Source organism: Rutidosis leptorrhynchoides, chromosome 9, assembly GCF_046630445.1.
Source record: "Rutidosis leptorrhynchoides isolate AG116_Rl617_1_P2 chromosome 9, CSIRO_AGI_Rlap_v1, whole genome shotgun sequence".
NCBI classification, from domain to species: domain Eukaryota; kingdom Viridiplantae; phylum Streptophyta; class Magnoliopsida; order Asterales; family Asteraceae; genus Rutidosis; species Rutidosis leptorrhynchoides.
The window spans coordinates 111,988,431-112,013,094 of NC_092341.1; the positions used below are offsets into that span (position 1 = coordinate 111,988,431).

The 24,664-nt window shown below is 34.0% G+C and overlaps 1 non-coding gene across 1 annotated transcript; it reads left to right on the forward strand.

Annotated features, from left to right (window-relative positions):
- The first annotated feature begins 776 nt into the window (after positions 1-776).
- On the forward strand, positions 777-883 carry LOC139869517 (small nucleolar RNA R71). The gene has a single exon (XR_011766124.1). It is a non-coding gene; the product is annotated as a small nucleolar RNA R71 (small nucleolar RNA).
- Positions 884-24,664: the final 23,781 nt, after the last annotated feature.

The following is a 24,664-nucleotide window of genomic DNA, read 5'->3' on the forward strand; positions in this document are numbered from 1 at the left end:
TTGTATCACTAGGTAGACTTCCCGGGTTTCTTTCACCTATCAACCTTGCTAGGTTGCTCACTTCTTGTTCTAAATTTTGAATAGAAGCTTGTTGATTTCTAAATGCTTGAGCATTTTGTTCATTGGTTTGTTTCTGAGATGTGAAAAATTGTGTTTGAGAATCAACTAGCTTTGACATCATGTCTTCGAAATTTGGCTTTTTATCATCGGTTTGTGGTGGTTTATTTTGAAAAATAGGTCTTTACTGGTTGTAAGTATTGTTGGATACTTGTTGATTGCTAGGACCTTGTTGGTTGTTGTATGGAACATTTCGGTTATAATTCTGGTTTTGATTGTAGATTGATCTTGGCGGTTCATAATTATTCTGATAATTATTTCCAGGCCTTTGGTTTATGTATGAAACATTCTCTCTTTGTTCCATTGTTAGTTCAATACTGAGACAATCTTTTGTCAAATGTGGTCCTCCACACTGCTCACAACTAATTCGTATTGAGTGAATATCCTTAGTCATCTTTTCTATTCGTCTCTCGACAGCATCTATCTTTGCAGAAATGGAATCGAAGTCATGGCTAGAATCGGCTCTAGCTGCTTTAGATGATCTAACGATATCTTTTTCTTGGTGCCACTCATGTGAGTGGGATGCAATGTTATCAATAATTTTGTAAGCATGAGTTGCGGTTTTCTTCATAATGGAACCACCAGCTGCTATATCGATGTCTTTTCTTGTAGTGATGTCGCATCCTTGGTAGAATATTTGTACTATTTGACACGTGTCTAAACCATGTTGCGGACATCCTCTTAATAACTTTCTAAATCTTGTCCACGCCTCATATAAAGTTTCATTTGGCTTTTGTGTGAACGTAACAATTTCTCCTTGAAGTCTTACGGCTTTAAATGCCGGAAAGAATTGTTTAAGAAATTTTTCAACTAAAACGTCTCACGTATCAATCGCCCCTTCTGGTAACGATTCTAACCAATCTTTGGCTTCTCCCTTTAAAGTCCAGGGAAATAACATGAGATATATCTGTTCATCCTCAACTTCTTGAATTTTAAATAGTTTGCAGATCCTATTAAAGGTTCGAAGATGTTCATTTGGATCTTCCTTCGGCGCACCACTAAATTGGCATTGATTAGTCACCATGTGTAGAATTTGTCCTTTGATTTCATAATCTGGTGCATTTATGTCTGGTTGAGTAATTGTGTGACCTTGGCCAGTGCGTTTAGCTCTCATTCGGTCTTTCATACTTAGAGGTTCCAGATTTTTCATAATTGAATTTGTTGAATCTGAATCACTAGAGGATTCTGATTTAATGGTTGGTTCCTCAACAATCTCTGTTTGAATGATTGGTGGTTCCGGAGGAAAGATTAGTGGTTCAGGATCTATGAATTGTCTCTGAATATTCTCCGGATTCTCAATTGTGAGGTCGGGTTCAAAAAATGGATTATCGGAAATTTGAGTTGGAGTACTTAGTTGACTGGATGACGATTCTAAAGAAAAATCAACGGTGACAATATTTGCTAGATGTCTTGATCGAGTTACAGGTGGTGAACGTACAAAAGGTGGTGAACGTTTTGCTCGGTGCATTCACTGAATATCCTATTAGTTATAAAAATAAGAAAAATTATATAAGTTATCAAATTAATAGACTTTTCTGATTTTGCCCACGTTTCGAATAGCCAAAAGATGTAGCAGATGGGCAGGATTCGTTTGGTCTCAATATAATTGAGTACAGTTTGGCTCCAATAACCCGGTCCACGTACAAATCCAACTATTACTACGAACCAGAAAATTTTGATGTCTATCAATTTAACCACTTAAAATAATTTTTTCGTTTGAAATTTTAAAGAAATTTAGAGAAGAAATAGAAAATTCTATGTCCTAAAAACTAGAGTGTCGAGAAATAAGAAAGAAAAAGAGCGCGTCGAAAAACGTCGAAAAAATAATAGGCGTCGAAAAATAAAAATAAGAAAGTAGCCCGTCGAAACTTAAAAAGGAACTAAAAACTAAGAATTAAAAGTTGCGTCTAAAATTATTAAAGCTTAAAAGAAATATTATATCCCAAATGACAATAACTTAAAAAGGTACTAAAATATATAAAACAGCGTCGCAAAATTCTAAAGCACATAAATCTTAGTCTAAAGAAAAAGCACTTAAGGGATTTTAGGGCAAAGCCTAAAAATCTAGAAATAAAAATAACTATGGCAAAAACTATATTTTAGAATTAAATACGAGCGAAAAATACAAATATTACGCTAAAAAAAATAAAAAGAAACAAAATATAAAAATATATTTAAAGTTGTAAAAAAGTACAATTTTATAAAAATATTATTTTTATATTATTTATTTTATAAAACTATTAATTTTATAATTTATTAAAACTAAATAAACTAAATAAAACAAATTAAAACTAAAAACTAAAACTAATATTAATTAATAAACCCTAATTAGGGTTTAATAATAATAATTATTAATTAATTAAACCCTAAACTGGGCGGCTGAGGTTACCAGACCTATCAAATCACCTCATGCGATCGCATGAGATGTTAATTGATTTTCCATGCGATCGCATGGCTTGCGAAATTGGGCCAGACTCTGGGCTGCAACAGTGATCGGGCCTCGAGTAATTTTATTATTTTTTTTTCTGTTTTAATTTTCTGTTTTCAAATTTATAAAATATTTATATTAAGTAAATAAAACTTATATTTTTACAAAATAAAAATAAAGAAACTTTATAAAACTTATATATTTAACAAACTATTAAAAATATATAATTTTTGTTTTTCTTTTTATATTTTTGTATATTTAAAACGTATTTTTACAAAAACGTATTTTTATAAAAGTAAACTAAAAATAAAAATCTTTTTTTTTTAAATTAGCGTTGCGCTTCCGGCGTTTAAGCAAGAATATCCCCGGCAGCGGCTCCAAAAATACTTGATGTACTTAGAGGTGTATACGAAATAGTTATATTTTTATTAGGAAATACTATTAAATAAGATACAATTTTACACAAGTTATTTATTTATTTATAGAATGGATATACCTAAACCATGCTACAATACTTATAGGCAGTGTACCTAATCGTACAGCAGTGTAGTTTTTAGTAAGTCCGGTTCGTTCCACAGGGAAAATTAGACAAGCTTAACGCTATATTAGTTTTAAATTTATAAAAATACAAATATATATATATATATAAGTAATATTATTATTATAAAAGGGGGTTTTTACCGTTTAATGACCGGTTTGTCGATTTTTAAAACTTTAGTCGCAGTTAAAACCTAATGTAAAATATTAAAAATAAATATAACTTAACTTAAAGCGTAAAGTAAATAACGATAATGAAATTGCGATAAATAAAAGTGCGATAAAATAAAAGTGCAATTAAATATGAAATAAAAGAATTATGCTTATTTAAACTTCCATAATCATGACGTTTGACGTGTTGATTTTTAGTTTATTCCCATGGGTTAATTGTTCTTTGTCCTGAATTATTCAATATGTCCATACGGATTTGTCCATAATAGTCCATCAGTCATAATCATAAAATGTTGAAGTCTTCGCCAAATTATTCTTATTCCCTAAGTCAAATATTCCAACTAATTGGGGATTCGAATTGTAACAAGGTTTTAATACTTTGTTTAATGAATACACCAGGTTATCGACTGCGTGTAAACCAAGGTTTTACTACTTTGTTAACAATTACACCAATTACCCTTGAATGTAATCCACCCCTGTTTCAACAAGTCTACTAACTATTAATCCAGTTCCGTGTCCGGTAAAATGAACAATTATTGGTATTTATAGATATCCCGCCCACCGTGCCCAGTCAAGCATATGTGGTTTTATATAAATACGTCAAATTATAAGTCTATATATTAAATTAACGAGGTATCATTTAGTTAATATAAAGCCCATTAATAGCCCATAGTCTAATTTCCACAAGTGTCGTTCTTTTGTCTAAAACCCAATTATGGTACAAAGTCCAATTACCCAACCTTAATATTTTTAGCCCAATATCATGATTACTTCGTCTTAAATAAGCATAATAATAACTTAGCTACGAGACATTAAATTAAAAATAACATTAACCATAACTTACAGCGATTAAAAATAGCGTAGCGTTACACGGACAGAATTTCGACTTACACCCTTACAACATTCGCTAACATACCCTTATTATTAGAATTAAAATTAAAATTATAATATATATATATATATATATATATATATATATATATATATATATATATATATATATATATATATATATATATATATATATATATATATATATATATATATATGTTTACTTATGAGTAAGAAGAAGAAAAGATGGATGTATGATGAACCAAAGCTGCGAATTTATAGGCATGTGGGCTAGATTTCAGGGCCATGCGATCGCATGGCTTTTGTGCCTCCAGGCCATGCGATCGCATGGGGGTAGGTAGCAGCTCACATATTTTTGTTTCTTTGCTTGTCGACGTTTTAATAAATAAATATAATATATAAATAATTATAAGAATTATTTAAATATTATATTATATTTATGTGCATAGTTGACTTGTAATTTTTAGTCCGTTGCGTCGAGCGTTGAGAGTTGACTTTGGTCCCGGTTCTGGATTTTCGAACGTCCTTGCGTATAATTTAATATCTTGTACTTTGCGTTTTGTGTCTTGTACTCTTGTAATTTTGAGACGTTTCTTATCAATAATTGGAACCACTTTGACTGTACTTTGTACTTTTGAGCTTTTTTGTCGTTTGCGTCTTCAATTCGTCGAATCTGTCTTTTGTCTTCACCTTTTATTATTTAAACGAATATCAATTGTAAATAGAACAATTGCATCTAAAAGCTTGTCTTTCTTGAGGGATAATGCTATGAAATATATGTTCGTTTTTAGCATTATCAAATATTCTCACACTTGAGCGTTGCTTGTCCTCAAACAATATAGTCTTGAAATAAAAATACAAGAATCACTTCTTTATTCTTCACACTTTGTACATCAGTGATTTCTATACGGCGGTATAAACAATGGTAGTAACGATGTGGTTTACAGTCCCACATGACTATGAAAATTTAGATCCGTTAAGGAAATTGGATCTTTATGAAAACATTTGATCTTTTGAAAATTAAATCTAGCTTTTACCATAGATAAGTTTTCTGGAATAACCCTTCACCGGTGTTTGTAAATTGTTTTTGTGGGTTTGGTGGGTTTCAGATTTGAAAATTTTAGCTCAAAACTTGTGGTTTTGTGTCACCCACTTGCTATCCTTGTATTGGGAAAGCAACACGTCCAGTATACTTGCTCCGTATATTACCTTTCGGTAAACTACCGTTGTAGTGACCCGAACTTTTCCATGTTTATATATATATTAAATGAAATTGTTATTTATATGATTAAGTGTTTCCAACATGTTAAGCAATCAAACTTGTTAAGACTTGATTAATTTAAATAGGTTTCATATAGACAATTGACTACCCAAGTTGACAGGTGATTCACGAACGTTAAAACTTATAAAAACTATACGATGACATATATATGGTTATATATATAGTTAACATGATTTTATTATAAGTATTTATCTCATTAGGTATTTTAACAATGAGTTATATACATAAAAATGAGACTATTAATTTAAGAAACTCGAAAACGATATATATAACGATTATCGTTATAACAACGTCTTACTAGGTACATATGAATCATATTAAGATATTGATACACTTGGTTAATTATGTTAAATGATAAGTAAATATATTATTAAGTATATTAACAATGAAATACATATGTAAAAATAAGACTACTAACTTAATGATTTCGAAACGAGACATATATGTAACGATTATCGTTGTAACGACATTTAACTGTATATATATCATACTAAGATATATTATATATCATAATATCATGATAATATAACAACTTAACATCTCATTTGTTATAATAAACAATGGGTTAACAACATTCAACAAGATCGTTAACCTAAAGGTTTCAAAACAACATTTACATGTAACGACTAACGATGACTTAACGACTCAGTTAAAATGTATATACATGTAGTGTTTTAATATGTATTCATACACTTTTGAAAGACTTCAATACACTTATCAAAATACTTCTACTTAACAAAAATGCTTACAATTACATCCTCGTTCAATTTCATCAACAATTCTATTCGTATGCACCCGTATTCGTACTCGTACAATACACAGCTTTTAGATGTATGTACTATTAGTATATACACTCCAATGATCAGCTCTTAGTAGCCCATTTGAGTCACCTAACACATGTGGGAACCATCATTTGGCAACTAGCATGAAATATCTCATAAACTTACAAAAATATGAGTAATCATTCATGACTTATTTACATGAAAACAAAATTACATATCCTTTACATCTAATCCATACAACAACGACCAAAAACACCTAAAAACACTTTCATTCTTCAATTTTCTTCATCTAATTGATCTCTCTCAAGTTCTATCTTCAAGTTCTAAGTGTTCTTCATAAATTCCAAAAGTTCTAGTTTCATAAAATCAAGAATACTTCCAAGATTGCAAGTTTACTTCCAAGTTTTCTAAATCCATTCCAAGTAATCATCCAAGATCAAGAAACCTTTGTTACTTACAGTAGGTTATCTTTCTAATACAAGGTAATAATCATATTCAAACTTTAATTCAATTTCTATAACTATAACAATCTTATTTCGAGTGGAAATCTTACTTGAAATTGATTTCGTGTCATGATTCTGCTTCAAGAACTTTCAAGCCATCCAAGCATCCTTTGAAGCTAGATCTATTTTTCTCATTTCAAGTAGGTTTATCCAAGGAACTTGAGGTAGTAATGATGTTCATAACATCATTCGATTCATACATATAAAGCTATATTATTCGAAGGTTTAAACTTGTAATCACTAGAACCTAGTTTAGTTAATTCTAAACTTGTTCGCAAATAAAAGTTAATCCTTCTAACTTGACTTTTAAAATCAACTAAACACATGTTCTATATCTATATGATATGCTAACTTAATGATTTAAAACCTGGAAACACGAAAAACACCGTAAAACCGGATTTACGCCGTCGTAGTAACAACGCGGGCTGTTTTGGGTTAGTTAATTAAAAACTATGATAAACTTTGATTTAAAAGTTGTTATTCTTTGAAAATGATTTTTATTATGAACATGAAACTATATCCAAAAATTATGGTTAAACTCAAAGTGGAAGTATGTTTTCTAAAATGGTCATCTAGACGTCGTTCTTTCGACTAAAATGACTACCTTTACAAAAATGACTTGTAACTTATTTTTCTGACTATAAACCTATACTTTTTCTGTTTAGATTCATAAAATAGAGTTCAATATGAAACCATAGCAATTTGATTCACTCAAAACGGATTTAAAATGAAGAAGTTTGGGGTAAAACAAGATTGGATAATTTTTCTCATTTTAGCTACGTTAAAATTGGTAACAAATCTATTCCAACCATAACTTAATCAACTTGTATTGTATATTATGTAATCTTGAGATACCATAGACACATATACAATGTTTCGACCTATCATGTCGACACATCTATATATATTTTGGAACAAACATAGACACTCTATATGTGAATGTTGGAGTTAGCTATACAGGGTTGAGGTTGATTCCAAAATATATATAGTTTGAGTTGTGATCAATACTGAGATACGTATACACTGGGTCGTGGATTGATTCAAGATAATATTTATCGATTTATTTCTGTACATCTAACTGTGGACAACTAGTTGTTGGTTACTAACGAGGACAGCTGACTTAATAAACTTAAAACATCAAAATATATTAAAAGTGTTGTAAATATGTTTTCAACATACTTTGATATATATGTATATATTGTTATAGGTTCGTGAATCAACCAGTGGCCAAGTCTTACTTCCCGACGAAGTAAAAATCTGTGAAAGTGAGTTATAGTCCCACTTTTAAAATCTAATATTTTTGGGATGAGAATACATGCAGGTTTTATAAATGATTTACAAAATAGACACAAGTACGTGAAACTACATTCTATGGTTGAATTATCGAAATCGAATATGCCCCTTTTTATTAAGTCTGGTAATCTAAGAATTAGGGAACAGACACCCTAATTGACGCGAATCCTAAAGATAGATCTATTGGGCCTAACAAACCCCATCCAAAGTACCGGATGCTTTAGTACTTCGAAATTTCTATCATATCCGAAGGGTGTCCCGGAATGATGGGGATATTCTTATATATGCATCTTGTTAATGTCGGTTACCAGGTGTTCACCATATGAATGATTTTTATCTCTATGTATGGGATGTGTATTGAAATATGAAATCTTGTGGTCTATTGTTACGATTTGATATATATAGGTTAAACCTATAACTCACCAACATTTTTTTTGACGTTTAAAGCATGTTTATTCTCAGGTGAATACTAAGAGCTTCCGCTGTTGCATACTAAAATAAGGACAAGATTTGGAGTCCATGTTTGTATGATATTGTGTAAAAACTGCATTCAAGAAACTGATTTCAATGTAACATATTTGTATTGTAAACCATTATGTAATGGTCGTATGTAAACAGGATATTTTAGATTATCATTATTTGATAATCTACGTAAAGATTTTTAAACCTTTATTTATGAAATAAAGGTTATGGTTTGTTTTAAAAATGAATGCAGTCTTTGAAAAACGTCTCATATAGAGGTCAAAACCTTGCAACGAAATCAATTAATATGGAACGTTTTTAATCAATAAGAACGGGACATTTCAGTTGGTATCCGAGCGTTGGTCTTAGAGAACCAGAAAATTTGCATTAGTGTGTCTTATCGAGTTTGTTAGGATGCATTAGTGAGTCTGGACTTCGACCGTGTTTTCTTTAAAAATGATTGCTTAACATTTTGGTTGGAAACTATATATTATTAACATGTATATATTATGTGATATATTAATCTCTTAACATGTTTGATATTGTGTGATAGATGTCTACCTCTAGCACAAATCCCATTGACTCACCTAATAATAACGAAGAGTCGAATATATATTGGACTGATTCACAAGTTCCCGAAGAAGAACCGGAAGAAGAATCAGAACCGGAAGAAGAATCAGAACCGGAAGAGGAGGAACCGGAGGAGGAAATAGAACCAGTGGGGGAATAATAAAATGGTTAAGTAAAAGAAAATCCTCAACCAACCGACCAAGGTTAATTATGGTCAATGGTGTTTCCGCCAAGGTAGCAAAATATTGGGAGGATTACCAATTCTCCGATGAATTGGATTCCGACGAGAATTTCGATGATGTTATAGAAATTACCCCAACTGAATTTAAAAAGGCAAAAAAAATAATAAGGGAAAGGGCATAAAAATAGAGAAATCTAATTCCAACCCCGATGAACTTTATATGTATCGTCAACCCCCGAAGCCCTTAAGTTGTAACAATGACCCGGGAACCTCTAAACCACCAGGTTTTTCTAAACCGTTGTGGAAAACGACAGCTCGTATTAGGGGAACATCATATATCACTAGAAACTTGGCAAAACGAACCAAAACCGAAGAAGAAGAAACGAGCGAGTCAGAATAAGATACTTGTATTCGTGTGGTGTAATATATGTAATATAGTGTGCTTATGCTTTATGATATATGTAAAAATTGCTTGTATTAATAAGTATTTTTTTTTATGAATCTAACTCTTGTCTATTTTACAGTATAAAAACACAAAATGGATAGACAACCCAATATTTTAAGAGACCTACCCGGAGACATGAATGATGAAATCTTGTCTAGAGTCGGTCAGAATTCTTCGGCACAACTATTTACGGCGAAATCAGTTTGTAAGACATTCGAAGAACGTTCCAAGAATGTCTTGGTTTATAAGAGACTTTCGTTTGAAAGATGGGGGATATCACATTGGGAAACCCATAAGTTACGATGTGTTTACTTTGACGCATATATTGCGGGGAACCCAAATGCTATTTTACGCAACGGGTTAAGAAATTATTTTGACTCAATGTATCCGAATATAGGACTTCATGATTTAGAAAAAGTGGCTAACATGCAACATAAAAAAGCAAGCTATGCTTACGGGTTAGTAATGTTCGCTTCTCACCAAAGTGAGAAAAAGAACATCGGGCTACAACTATTAAACAAAACGTTCCCACAAATGACGGAGTCGGTAATTGGGGTAAGAAATGAGGTTTTTAGGTTATTACGAGACTGTTGGTCATTACGTAACCCTCGTCCCTTTGACGACGTTACAACACGCTGTCTTATCAACGGCCATAACGGTTATGTTCCACAAGACCAAGGATGGGAAGTAGTCCTAGTAAAACCAGAATGCATGACTTGTTTCTGGACGTATGAATTACGTGTCTTTATTGCCTTTGCTGAACGACTTGTGTACTAGCTAGAATTATCTTCACAACTATCTTGTATCAAAGTTATTGTGTGCTATGTTTCATGCTTTATGTAAAATAAGCGGTATTGTAAGTTTGTAAAATATTGTATAAAAGTTTGAACGCGAAATATTATTATAATCAGTTTTTCATATAGAATTGTAGTAGTTGAATTGTATATTAGCTACTAAGTATGAACTTAACGGGTAGGTACTACCCGAATTCAAACTTATAAAACGCTAATATGAAGAAAAATCTTTTATAAATGAGTTCATATTATGCTACGAAATACTATTAACTACTCTTAATATTCTGTATGATTAACTTATTCCATTTGACAATTTGAAGGAAATGGCACCGACTACTCGACACACCGTGAATATGAATGAAGAGGAATTCCGTACTTTTCTAGCTACAAACATAGCCGCAGTACAGGCTGCGCTACATACCAACAATAACCTTGGATCTAGCAGTACAGGAAATCGTGTAGGATGCACCTACAAAGAATTCACTGCCTGCAAACCTTTGGAATTTGATGGAACCGAAGGACCGATCGGATTGAAACGGTGGACCGAGAAGATCGAATCGGTGTTTGCCATAAGTAAGTGTACTGAAGAGGACAAGGTGAAGTACGCTACGTATACCTTCACAGGTTCTGCGTTAACATGGTGGAATACCTATCTAGAGCAAGTGGGACAAGATGATGCGTACGCACTACCGTGGTCAGCATTCAAGCACTTGATGAACGAGAAGTACCGTCCCAGAACCGAGCTCAATAAGCTTAATACAGAACTTAGAGAGTTACGAACCCAAGGATTTGATATTACCACGTACGAAAGACGATTCACAGAATTGTGCCTATTGTGTCCGGGAGCGTTCGAAGATGAGGAAGAGAAGATCGACGCGTTTGTGAAAGGATTACCGGAAAGAATCCAAGAAGATATAAGTTCACACGAGCCCGCCTCCATACAATAGGCATGTAGAATGGCTCACAAACTAGTGAACCAGATTGAGGAAAGAATTAAAGAACAGACGGCTGAAGAGGCCAATGTGAAGCAAGTCAAAAGAAAGTGGGAGGAAAACGGAGATAAGAATCACCAATATAACAACAACAACAATTACAATAATAATCGCAACAATTATCCCAACAATCGCAACATCAATCGCAACTACAACAAACTGCCCAACAACAACAACAACAACAACAATAACAACAACAACAACAACAGCAACTACAACAATCATCCCAACAACAATAACAACCGCAACAACAACAATAATTAGAAGCAGCTATGCCAAAGGTATGAAAAGTATCACTCGGGGTTCTGCACCAAATTTTGCAACAAGTGTAAAAGAAATGGTCATAGAGCGGCGAAGTGTGAGGTCTACAGACCAGGGGTTAATAGAACGAAAGAAACAAATGGTGTCGGAACGAGTAATGGCGGAGCAAGTAGTGTCGGAGCAAGTTATGCCAATGTAGTTTGTTATAAATGTGGAAAACCGTGCCACATTATTAGAAATTGCCCGAACCAGGAGAACACGAATGGACAAGGTCGCGGAAGAGTTTTCAATATTAATACGGCAGAGGCACAGGAAGACCCGGAGCTTGATACGGGTACGTTTCTTATTGACAATAAATCTGCTTACGTTTTATTTGATTCGGGTGCGGATAGAAGCTATATGAGTAGAGATTTTTGTGCTAAATTAAGTTGTCCATTGACGCCTTTGGATAGTAAATTTTTACTCGAATTAGCAAATGGTAAATTAATTTCAGCAGATAATATATGTCGGAATCGAGAAATTAAACTGGTTAGCAAAACATTTAAGATTGATTTGATACCAGTAGAGTTAGGGAGTTTTGATGTGATAATCGGTATGGACTGGTTGAAAGAAGTGAAAGTAGAGATTGTTTGTTACAAAAATGCAATTCGTATTATACGAGAAAAAGGAAAACCCTTAATGGTGTACGGAGAAAAGGGCAACACGAAGCTACATCTTATTAGTAATTTGAAGGCATAAAAACTAATAAGAAAAGGTTGCTATGCTGTTCTAGCACACGTCGAGAAAGTACAAACTGAAGAAAAGAGCATCAATGATGTTCCCATTGCAAAAGAATTTCCCGATGTATTTCTGAAAGAATTACCGGGATTACCCCACATCGATCCGTTGAATTTCAAATAGATCTTGTACCAGGAGCTGCACCAATAGCTCGTGCTCCTTATAGACTCGCACCCAGCGAGATGAAAGAACTGCAAAGCCAACTGCAAGAACTATTAGAACGTGGTTTTATTCGACCAAGCACATCACCATGGGGAGCTCCTGTTTTGTTTGTCAAGAAGAAGGATGGTACATTTAGGTTGTGTATTGACTACAGAGAGTTGAACAAACTTACCATCAAAAACCGTTATCCACTGCCGAGAATTGACGACTTATTTGATCAACTACAAGGCTCGTCGGTTTATTCGAAGATCAATTTACGTTCTGGATATCATCAAATGTGAGTAAAGGAGGATGATATTCCAAAAACTGCTTTTAGGACGCGTTATGGTCATTACGAGTTTATGGTTATGCCGTTTGGATTGACTAACGCACCAGCTGTGTTCATGGACCTTATGAACCGAGTGTGTGGTGAAATGTCCCGTTCTTATTGATTAAAAACATTCCATATTAATTGATTTCGTTGCGAGGTTTTGACCTCTATATGAGACATTTTTCAAAGACTGCATTCATTTTAAAACAAACCATAACCTTTATTTCATCAATAAAGGTGTAGATTATCAAATAATGATAATCTAAAATATCCTGTTTACACACGACCATTACATAATGGTCTACAATACAAATATGTTACAACAAAATAAGTTTCTTGAATGCAGTTTTTACACAATATCATACAATCATGGACTCCAAATCTCGTCCTTATTTAAGTAGCGGAAGCTCTTAATAATCTCCTGAGAATAAACATGCTTAAAACGTCAATAAAAAATGTTGGTGAGTTATAGGTTTAACCTATATATATCAAATCATAAAAATAGACCACAAGATTTCATATTTCAATACACACCCCATACATAGAGATAAAAATCATTCATATGGTGAACACCTGGTAACCGACATTAACAAGATGCATATATAAGAATATCCCCATCATTCCGGTACACCCTTCAGATATGATATAAATTTCGAAGTACTAAAGCATCCGGTACTTTGGATGGGGTTTGTTAGGCCCAATAGATCTATCTTTAGGATTCGCGTCAATTAGGGTGTCTGTTCCCTAATTCTTAGATTACCAGACTTAATAAAAAGGGGCATATTCGATTTCGATAATTCAACCATAGAATGTAGTTTCACGTACTTGTGTCTATTTTGTAAATCATTTATAAAACCTGCATGTATTCTCATCCCAAAAATATTAGATTTTAAAAGTGGGACTATAACTCACTTTCACAGATTTTTACTTCGTCGGGAAGTAAGACTTGGCCACTGGTTGATTCACGAACCTATAACAATATATACATATATATCAAAGTACGTTCAAAATATATTTACAACACTTTTAATATATTTTGATGTTTTAAGTTTACTAAGTCAGCTATCCTCGTTAGTAACCTACAACTAGTTGTCCACAGTTAGATGTACAGAAATAAATCGATAAATATTATCTTGAATCAATCCACGACCCAGTGTATACGTATCTCAGTATTGATCACAACTCAAACTATATATATTTTGGAATCAACCTCAACCCTGTATAGCTAACTCCAACATTCACATATAGAGTGTCTATGGTTGTTCCGAAATATATATAGATGTGTCGACATGATAGGTCAAAACATTGTATACGTGTCTATGGTATCTCAAGATTACATAATATACAATACAAGTTGATTAAGTTATGGTTGGAATAGATTTGTTACCAATTTTCACGTAGCTAAAATGAGAAAAATTATCCAATCTTGTTTTACCCATAACTTCTTCATTTTAAATCCGTTTTGAGTGAATCAAATTGCTATGGTTTCATATTGAACTCTATTTTATGAATCTAAACAGAAAAAGTATAGGTTTATAGTCTGAAAAATAAGTTACAAGTCGTTTTTGTAAAGGTAGTCATTTCAGTCGAAAGAACGACGTCTAGATGACCATTTTAGAAAACATACTTCCACTTTGAGTTTAACCATAATTTTTGGATATAGTTTCATGTTCATAATAAAAATCATTTTCTCAGAATAACAACTTTTAAATCAAAGTTTATCATAGTTTTTAATTAACTAACCCAAAACAGCCCGCGGTGTTACTACGACGGCGTAAATCCGGTTTTACGGTGTTTTTCGTGTCTCCAGGTTTTAAATCATTAAGTTAGCATATCATATAGATATAGAACATGTGTTTAGTTGATTTTAAAATTCAAGTTAGAAGGATTAACTTTTGTTTGCGAACAAGTTTAGAATTAACTAAACTATGTTCTAGTGATTACAAGTTTAAACCTTCGAATAAGATAGCTTTATATGTATGAATTGAATGATGTTATGAACATCATTACTACCTTAAGTTACTTGGATAAACCTACTGGAAAAGTGAAAAATGGATCTAGCTTCAACGGATCCTTGGATGGCTCGAAGTTCTTGAAGCAGAATCGTGACACGAAAACAAGTTCAAGTAAGATCATCACTTGAAATAAGATTGTTATAGTTATAGAAATTGAACCAAAGTTTGAATATGATTATTACCTTGTATTAGAATGATAACCTACTGTAAGAAACAAAGATTTCTTGAGGTTGGATGATCACCTTACAAGATTGGAAGTGAGCTAACAAACTTGAAAGTATTCTTGATTTTATGTAACTAGAACTTGTAGAATATATGAAGAACACTTAGAACTTGAAGATAGAACTTGAGAGAGATCAATTAGATGAAGAAAATTGAAGAATTAAAGTGTTTGTAGGTGTTTTTGGTCGTTGGTGTATGGATTAGATATAAAGGATATGTAATTTTGTTTTCATGTAAATAAGTCATGAATGATTACTCATATTTTTGTAATTTTATGAGATATTTCATGCTAGTTGCCAAATGATGGTTCCCACATGTGTTAGGTGACTCACATGGGCTGCTAAGAGCTGATCATTGGAGTGTATATACCAATAGTACATACATCTAAAAGCTGTGTATTGTACGAGTACGAATACGGGTGCATACGAGTAGAATTGTTGATGAAACTGAACGAGGATGTAATTGTAAGCATTTTTGTTAAGTAGAAGTATTTTGATAAGTGTCTTGAAGTCTTTCAAAAGTGTATGAATACATATTAAAACACTACATGTATATACATTTTAACTGAGTCGTTAAGTCATCGTTAGTCGTTACATGTAAATGTTGTTTTGAAACCTTTAGGTTAACGATCTTGTTGAATGTTGTTAACCCATTGTTTATTATAACAAATGAGATGTTAAATTGTTATATTATCATGATATTATGATATATAATATATCTTAGTATGATGTATATACAGTTAAATGTCGTTACAACGATAATCATTACATATATGTCTCGTTTGGAAATCATTAAGTTAGTAGTCTTATTTTTACATATGTATTTCATTGTTAATACACTTAATAATATATTTACTTATCATTTAACATAATTAACCAAGTGTATCAATATCTTAATATGATTCATATGTACCTAGTAAGACGTTGTTATAACGATAATCGTTATATATATCGTTTTCGAGTTTCTTAAATTAATAGTCTCATTTTTATGTATATAACTCATTGTTAAAATACCTAATGAGATACATACTTATAATAAAATCATGTTAACTATATATATAACCATATATATGTCATCGTATAGTTTTTACAAGTTTTAACGTTCGTGAATCACCGGTCAAATTGGGTGGTCAATTGTCTATATGAAACCTATTTCAATTAATCAAGTCTTAACAAGTTTGATTGCTTAACATGTTGGAAACACTTAATCATGTAAATAACAATTTGATTTAATATATATATAAACATGGAAAAGTTCGGGTCACTACAGTACCTACCCGTTAAATAAATTTCGTCCCGAAATTTTAAGCAGTTGGAGGTGTTGACGTATCTTCTGGAAATAAATGCGGGTATTTCTTCTTCATCTGATCTTCTCGTTCCCAGGTGAACTCGGGTCCTCTACGAGCATTCCATCGAACCTTAACAATTGGTATCTTGTTTTGCTTAAGTCTTTTAACCTCACGATCCATTATTTCGACGGGTTCTTCGATAAATTGAAGTTTTTCGTTGATTTAGATTTCATCTAACGGAATAGTGAGATCTTCATTAGCAAAACATTTCTTCAAATTCGAGACGTGGAAAGTGTTATGTACAGCCGCGAGTTGTTGAGGTAACTCAAGTCGGTAAGCTACTGGTCCGACAAGATCAATAATCTTGAATGGTCCAATATACCTTGGATTTAATTTCCCTCATTTACCAAATCGAACAACGCCTTTCCAAGGTGCAACTTTAAGCATGACCATCTCTCCAATTTCAAATTCTATATCTTTTCTTTTAATGTCAGCGTAGCTCTTTTGTCGACTTTGGGCGGTTTTCAACCGTTGTTGAATTTGGATGATCTTCTCGGTAGTTTCTTGTATTATCTCTGGATCCGTAATCTATCTATCCCCCACTTCACTCCAACAAATCGGAGACCTGCACTTTCTTCCATAAAGTGCTTTAAACGGCGCCATCTCAATGCTTGAATGGTAGCTGTTGTTGTAGGAAAATTCTGCTAACGGTAGATGTCGATCCCAACTGTTTCCAAAATCAATAACACATGCTCGTAGCATGTCTTCAAGCGTTTGTATCGTCCTTTCGCTCTGCCCATCAGTTTGTGGATGATAGGCAGTACTCATGTCTAGACGAGTTCCTAATGCTTACTGTAATGTCTTCCAGAATCTTGAAATAAATCTACCATCCCTATCAGAGATAATAGAGATTGGTATTCCATGTCTGGAGACGACTTCCTTCAAATACAGTCGTGCTAACTTCTCCATCTTGTCATCTTCTCTTATTGGCAGGAAGTGTGCTGATTTGGTGAGACGATCAACTATTACCCAAATAGTATCAAAACCACTTGCAGTCCTTGGCAATTTAGTGATGAAATCCATGGTAATGTTTTCCCATTTCCATTCCGGGATTTCGGGTTGTTGAAGTAGACCTGATGGTTTCTGATGCTCAGCTTTAACCTTAGAACACGTCAAACATTCTCCTACGTATTTAGCAACATCGGCTTTCATACCCGGCCACCAAAAATGTTTCTTGAGATCCTTGTACATCTTCTCCGTTCCAGGATGTATTGAGTATCTGGTTTTATGAGCTTCTTTAAGTATCATTTCTCTCATATCTCCAAATTTTGGTACCCAAATCCTTTCAGCCCTATACCGGGTTCCGTCTTCCCAAATATTAAGAAGCTTCTCCGATCCTTTGGGTATTTCATCCTTTAAATTTCCCTTTTTTAAAATTCCTTGTTGCGCCTCCTTTATTTGAGTAGTAAGGTTATTATGAATCATTATATTCATAGATTTTACTCGAATGGGTTCTCTGTCCTTCCTGCTCAAGGCATCGGCTACCACATTTGCCTTCCCCGGGTGGTAACGAATCTCAAAGTCGTAATCATTCAATAATTCAATCCACCTACGCTGCCTCATATTCAGTTGTTTCTGATTAAATATGTGTTGAAGACTTCTTGTGGTCGGTATATATAATACTTTTGACCCCATATAAGTAGTGCCTCCAAGTCTTTAATGTAAAAACAACCGCTCCTAATTCCAAATCATGCGTCGTATAATTTTGTTCGTGAATCTTCAATTGTCTAGACGCATAAGAAATCACCTTCGTTCGTTTCATTAATACACAACCGAGACCTTGCTTTGATGCATCACAATAAATCACAAAATCATCATTCCCTTCAGGCAATGACAATATAGGTGTCGTAGTTAGCTTTTTCTTCAATAACTGAAACGCTTTCTCTTGTTCATCATTCCATTCAAATTTCTTTCCTTTATGCGTTAATGCAGTCAAGGGTTTTGCTATTCTGGAAAAGTCTTGGATGAACCTTCTGTAGTAACCAGCTAGTCCTAAAAACTGGCGTATGTGTTTCAGAGTTTTCGGGGTTTACCACTTTTCAACAGTTTCTATCTTTGCCGGATCCACCTTAATACCTTCTTTGTTCACTATGTGACCGAGGAATTGAACTTCTTCCAACCAAAATGTACACTTTGAAAACTTAGCGTACAATTCTTCCTTCCTCAATACTTCTAACACCTTTCTCAAATGTTCACCGTGTTCTTGGTCATTCTTTGAGTAAATAAGTATGTCATCAATGAAAACAATGACAAACTTGTCAAGGTATGGTCCACACACTCGGTTCATAAGGTCCATGAACACAGCTGGTGCATTAGTTAAACCAAACGGCATGACCATAAACTCGTAATGACCATAACGTGTTCTGAAAGCAGTCTTTGGAATATCATCTTCTTTCACCCGCATTTGATGATACCCGGAACGTAAGTCAATCTTTGAATAAACAGACGAGCCTTGTAGTTGATCAAATAAGTCATCGATTCTCGTTAGTGGGTAGTGGTTCTTGATGGTAAGTTTGTCCAACTCTCGGTAGTCGATACACAACCTGAATGTACCATCTTTCTTCTTGACAAACAAAACAAGAGCTCCCCACGGTGATGTGCTTGGTCGAATTAAACCACGCTCTAAAAGTTCTTGTAATTGGCTTTGCAGTTCTTTCATCTCTCTGGGTGCGAGTCTGTAAGGAGCACGAGCTATTGGTGCAGCTCCTGGTACAAGATCTATTTGAAATTCAACGGATCGATGTGGGGGTAATCCCGGTAATTCTTTCGGAAATACATCGGGAAATTCTTTTGCGACGGGAACATCACTGATGCTCTTTTCTTCAGTTTGTACTTTCTCGACGTGTGCTAGAACAGCATAGCAACCTTTTCTTATTAGTTTTTGTGCCTTCAAATTACTAATAAGATGTAGCTTCGTGTTGCCCTTTTCTCCGTACACCATTAAGGGTTTTCCTTTTTCTCGTATAATGCGAATTGCATTTTTGTAACAAACGATCTCTGCTTTCACTTCTTTCAACCAGTTCATACCGATTATCACATCAAAACTCCCTAACTCTACTGGTATCAAATCAATCTTAAATGTTTCGCTAACCAGTTTAATTTTTCGATTCCGACATATATTATCTGCTGAAATTAATTTACCATTTGCTAATTCGAGTAAAAATTTACTATCCAAAGGCGTCAATGGACAACTTAATTTAGCACAAAAATCTCTACTCATATAGCTTCTATCCGCACCCGAATCAAATAAAACGTAAGCAGATTTATTGTCAATAAGAAACGTACCCGTAACAAGCTCCGGGTCTTCCTGTGCCTCTGCCGCATTAATATTGAAAACTCTTCCGCGACCTTGTCCATTTGTGTTCTCCTGGTTCGGGCAATTTCTAATAATGTGGCCCGGTTTTCCACATTTATAACAAACTACATTGGCATAACTTGCTCCGACACTACTTGCTCAGCCATTACTCGTTCTGACACCATTTGTTCCTTTCGTTCTGTTAACCCCTGGTCCGTAGACCTCACACTTCGCCGCGCTATGACCATTTCTTTTACACTTGTTGCAAAATTTGGTGCAGAACCCCGAGTGATACTTTTCACACCTTTGGCATAGCTGCTTCTGATTGTTGTTGTTGTTGCGATTGTTATTGTTGTTGGGACGATTGTGGTAGTTGATGTTGTTGTTGTTGTTGTTGTTGTTGTTGTTGGGCCGTTTGTTGTAGTTGCGATTGATGTTGCGATTGTTGGGATAATTGTTGCGATTATTATTGTGATTGCTGTTGTTGTTGTATTGGTGATTCTTATCACCGTTTTCCTCCCACTTTCTTTTGACTTGCTTCACATTGGCCTCTTCAGCCGTCTGTTCTTTAATTCTTTCCTCAATCTGGTTCACTAGTTTGTGAGCCATTCTACATGCCTGTTGTATGGAGGCGGGCTCGTGTGAACTTATATCTTCTTGGATTCTTTTAGGTAATCCTTTCACAAACGCGTCGATCTTCTCTTCCTCATCTTCGAACGCTCCCAGACACAATAGGCACAATTCTGTGAATCGTCTTTCGTACGTGGTAATATCAAATCCTTGGGTTCGTAACCCTCTAAGTTCTGTCTTGAGCTTATTGACCTCGGTTCTGGGATGATACTTCTCGTTCATCAAGTGCTTGAATGCTGACCACGGTAGTGCATAAGCATCATCTTGTCCCACTTGCTCTAGATAGGTATTCCACCATGTTAACGCAGAACCTGTGAAGGTATGCGTAGCATACTTCACTTTGTCCTCTTCAGTACACTTACTTATGGCAAACACCGATTCGACCTTCTCGGTCCACCTTTTCAATCCGATCGGTCCTTCGGTTCCATTAAATTCCAAAGGTTTGTAGGCAGTGAATTCTTTGTAGGTGCATCCTACACGATTTCCTGTACTGCTAGATCCAAGATTATTGTTGGTATGTAGCGCAGCCTGTACTGCGGCTATGTTTGAAGCTAGAAAAGTACGGAATTCCTCTTCATTCATATTCACGGTGTGTCGAGTAGTCGGTGCCATTTCCTTCAAAATAGTCAAATGGAACAAGTTAATCATACAGAATATTAAGAGTAGTTAATAGTATTTCGTAGCATAATATGAACTCATTTATAAAAGCTTTTTCTTCATATTAGCGTTTTATAAGTTTAAATTCGGGTAGTACCTACCCGTTAAGTTCATACTTAGTAGATAATATACAATTCAACTACTATAATTCTATATGAAAAACTGATTATAATAATATTTCGCGTTCAAACTTTTATACAATATTTTACAAACTTACAATACCGCTTATTTTACATAAAGCATGAAATATAGCACACAATAACTTTGATACAAGATAGTTGTGAAGATAATTCTAGCTAGTACACAAGTCGTTCAGCAAAGGCAATAAAGACACGTAATTCATACGTCCAGAAACAAGTCATGCATTCTGGTTTTACTAGGACTACTTCCCATCCTTGGTCTTGTGGAACATAACCGTTATGGCCGTTGATAAGACAGCATGTTGTAACGTCGTCAAAGGGACGAGGGTTACGTAATGACCAACAGTCTCGTAATAACCTAAAAACCTCATTTCTTACCCCAATTACCGACTCCGTCACTTGTGGGAACGTTTTGTTTAATAGCTGTAGCCCGATGTTCTTTTTCTCACTTTGGTGACAAGCGAACATTACTAACCTGTAAGCATAGCATGATTCTTTATGTTGCATGTTAGCCGCTTTTTCTAAATCATGAAGTCCTATATTCGAATACATTGAGTCAAAATAATTTCTTAACCCGTTGCGTAAAATAGCATTTGGGTTCCCCGCAATATATGCGTCAAAGTAAACACATCGTAACTTATGGGTTTCCCAATGTGATATCCCCCATCTTTCAAACGAAAGTCTCTTATAAACCAAGACATTCTTGGAACGTTCTTCGAATGTCTTACAAACTGATCTCGCCTTAAATAGTTGTGCCGAGGAATTCTGACCGACTCTAGACAAGATTTCATCAATCATGTCTCCGGGTAGGTCTCTTAAAATATCGGGTTGTCTATCCATTTTGTGTTTTTTAAACTGTAAAATAGACAAGAGTTAGATTCATAAAAAAATACTTATTAATACAAGCAATTTTTACATATATCATAAAGCATAAGCACACTATATTACATATATTACACCACACGAATACAACTATCTTATTCTGACTCGTTCATTTCTTCTTCTTCGGTTTTGGTTTGTTTTGCCAAGTTTCTAGGGATATATGATGTTTCCCTAATACTAGCTGTCGTTTTCCACAACGGTTTAGAAAAACCTGGTGGTTTAGAGGTTCCCGGGACATTGTTACAACTTAAGGACTTCGGGGGTTGACGATACATATAAAGTTCATCGGGGTTGGAATTAGATTTCTCTATTTTTATGCCCTTTCCCTTATTATTTTCTTTTGCTTTTTTAAATTCAGTTGGGGTAATTTCTATAACATCATCGGAATTCTCGTCGGAATCCGATTCATTGGAGAATTGGTAATCCTCCCAATATTTTGCTTCCTTGGCGGAAACACAATTGACCATAATTAACCTTGGTCGGTTGGTTGAGGATTTTCTTTTACTTAACCGTTTTATTATTTCCCCCACCGGTTCTATTTCCTCCTCCGGTTCCTCCTCTTCCGGTTCTGATTCTTCTTCCGGTTCTGATTCTTCTTCCGGTTCCTCTTCGGGAACTTGTGAATCAGTCCAATATATATTCGACTCTTCGTTATTATTAGGTGAGTCAATGGGATTTGTGCTAGAGGTAGACATCTATCACACAATATCAAACATATTAAGAGATTAATATATCACATAATATATACATGTTAATAATATATAGTTTCCAACAAAAATGTTAAGCAATCATTTTTAAAGAAAACACGAACGAAGTCCAGACTCACTAATGCATCCTAACAAACTCGATAAGACACACTAATGCAAATTTTCTAGTTCTCTAAGACCAACGCTCGGATACCAACTGAAATGTCCCGTTCTTATTGATTAAAAACGTTCCATATTAATTGATTTCGTTGCGAGGTTTTGACCTCTATATGAGACGTTTTTCAAAGACTGCATTCATTTTAAAACAAACCATAACCTTTATTTCATCAATAAAGGTTTAAAAAGCTTTACGTAGATTATCAAATAATGATAATCTAAAATATCCTGTTTACACACGACCATTACATAATGGTTTACAATACAAATATGTTACAACAAAATAAGTTTCTTGAATGCAGTTTTTACACAATATCATACAAGCATGGACTCCAAATCTCGTCCTTATTTAAGTATGCGACAGCGGAAGCTCTTAATAATCTCCTGAGAATAAACATGCTTAAAACGTCAACAAAAAATGTTGGTGATTTATAGGTTTAACCTATATATATCAAATCATAATAATAGACCACAAGATTTCATATTTCAATACACACCCCATACATAGAGATAAAAATCATTCATATGGTGAACACCTGGTAACCGACATTAACAAGATGCATATATAAGAATATCCCCATCATTCCGGGACACCCTTCGGATATGATATAAATTTCGAAGTACTAAAGCATCCGGTACTTTGGATGGGGTTTGTTAGGCCCAATAGATCTATCTTTAGGATTCGCGTCAATTAGGGTGTCTGTTCCCTAATTCTTAGATTACCAGACTTAATAAAAAGGGGCACATTCGATTTCGATAATTCAACCATAGAATGTAGTTTCACGTACTTGTGTCTATTTTGTAAATCATTTATAAAACCTGCATGTATTCTCATCCCAAAAATATTAGATTTTAAAAGTGGGACTATAACTCACTTTCACAGATTTTTACTTCGTCGGGAAGTAAGACTTGGCCACTGGTTGATTCACGAACCTATAACAATATATACATATATATCAAAGTAAGTTCAAAATATATTTACAACACTTTTAATATATTTTGATGTTTTAAGTTTATTAAGTCAGCTGTCCTCGTTAGTAACCTACAACTAGTTGTCCACAGTTTGATGTACAGAAATAAATCGATAAATATTATCTTGAATCAATCCACGACCCAGTGTATACGTATCTCAGTATTGATCACAACTCAAACTATATATATTTTGGAATCAACCTCAACCCTGTATAGCTAACTCCAACATTCACATATAGAGTGTCTATGGTTGTTCCGAAATATATATAGATGTGTCGACATGATAGGTCGAAACATTGTATACGTGTCTATGGTATCTCAAGATTACATAATATACAATACAAGTTGATTAAGTTATGGTTGGAATAGATTTGTTACAAATTTTCACGTAGCTAAAATGAGAAAAATTATCCAATCTTGTTTTACCCATAACTTCTTCATTTTAAATCCGTTTTGAGTGAATCAAATTGCTATGGTTTCATATTGAACTCTACTTTATGAATCTAAACATAAAAAGTATAGGTTTATAGTCTGAAAAATAAGTTACAAGTCGTTTTTGTAAAGGTAGTCATTTCAGTCGAAAGAACGACGTCTAGATGACCATTTTAGAAAACATACTTCCACTTTGAGTTTAACCATAATTTTTGGATATAGTTTCATGTTCATAATAAAAATCATTTTCTCAGAATAACAACTTTTAAATCAAAGTTTATCATAGTTT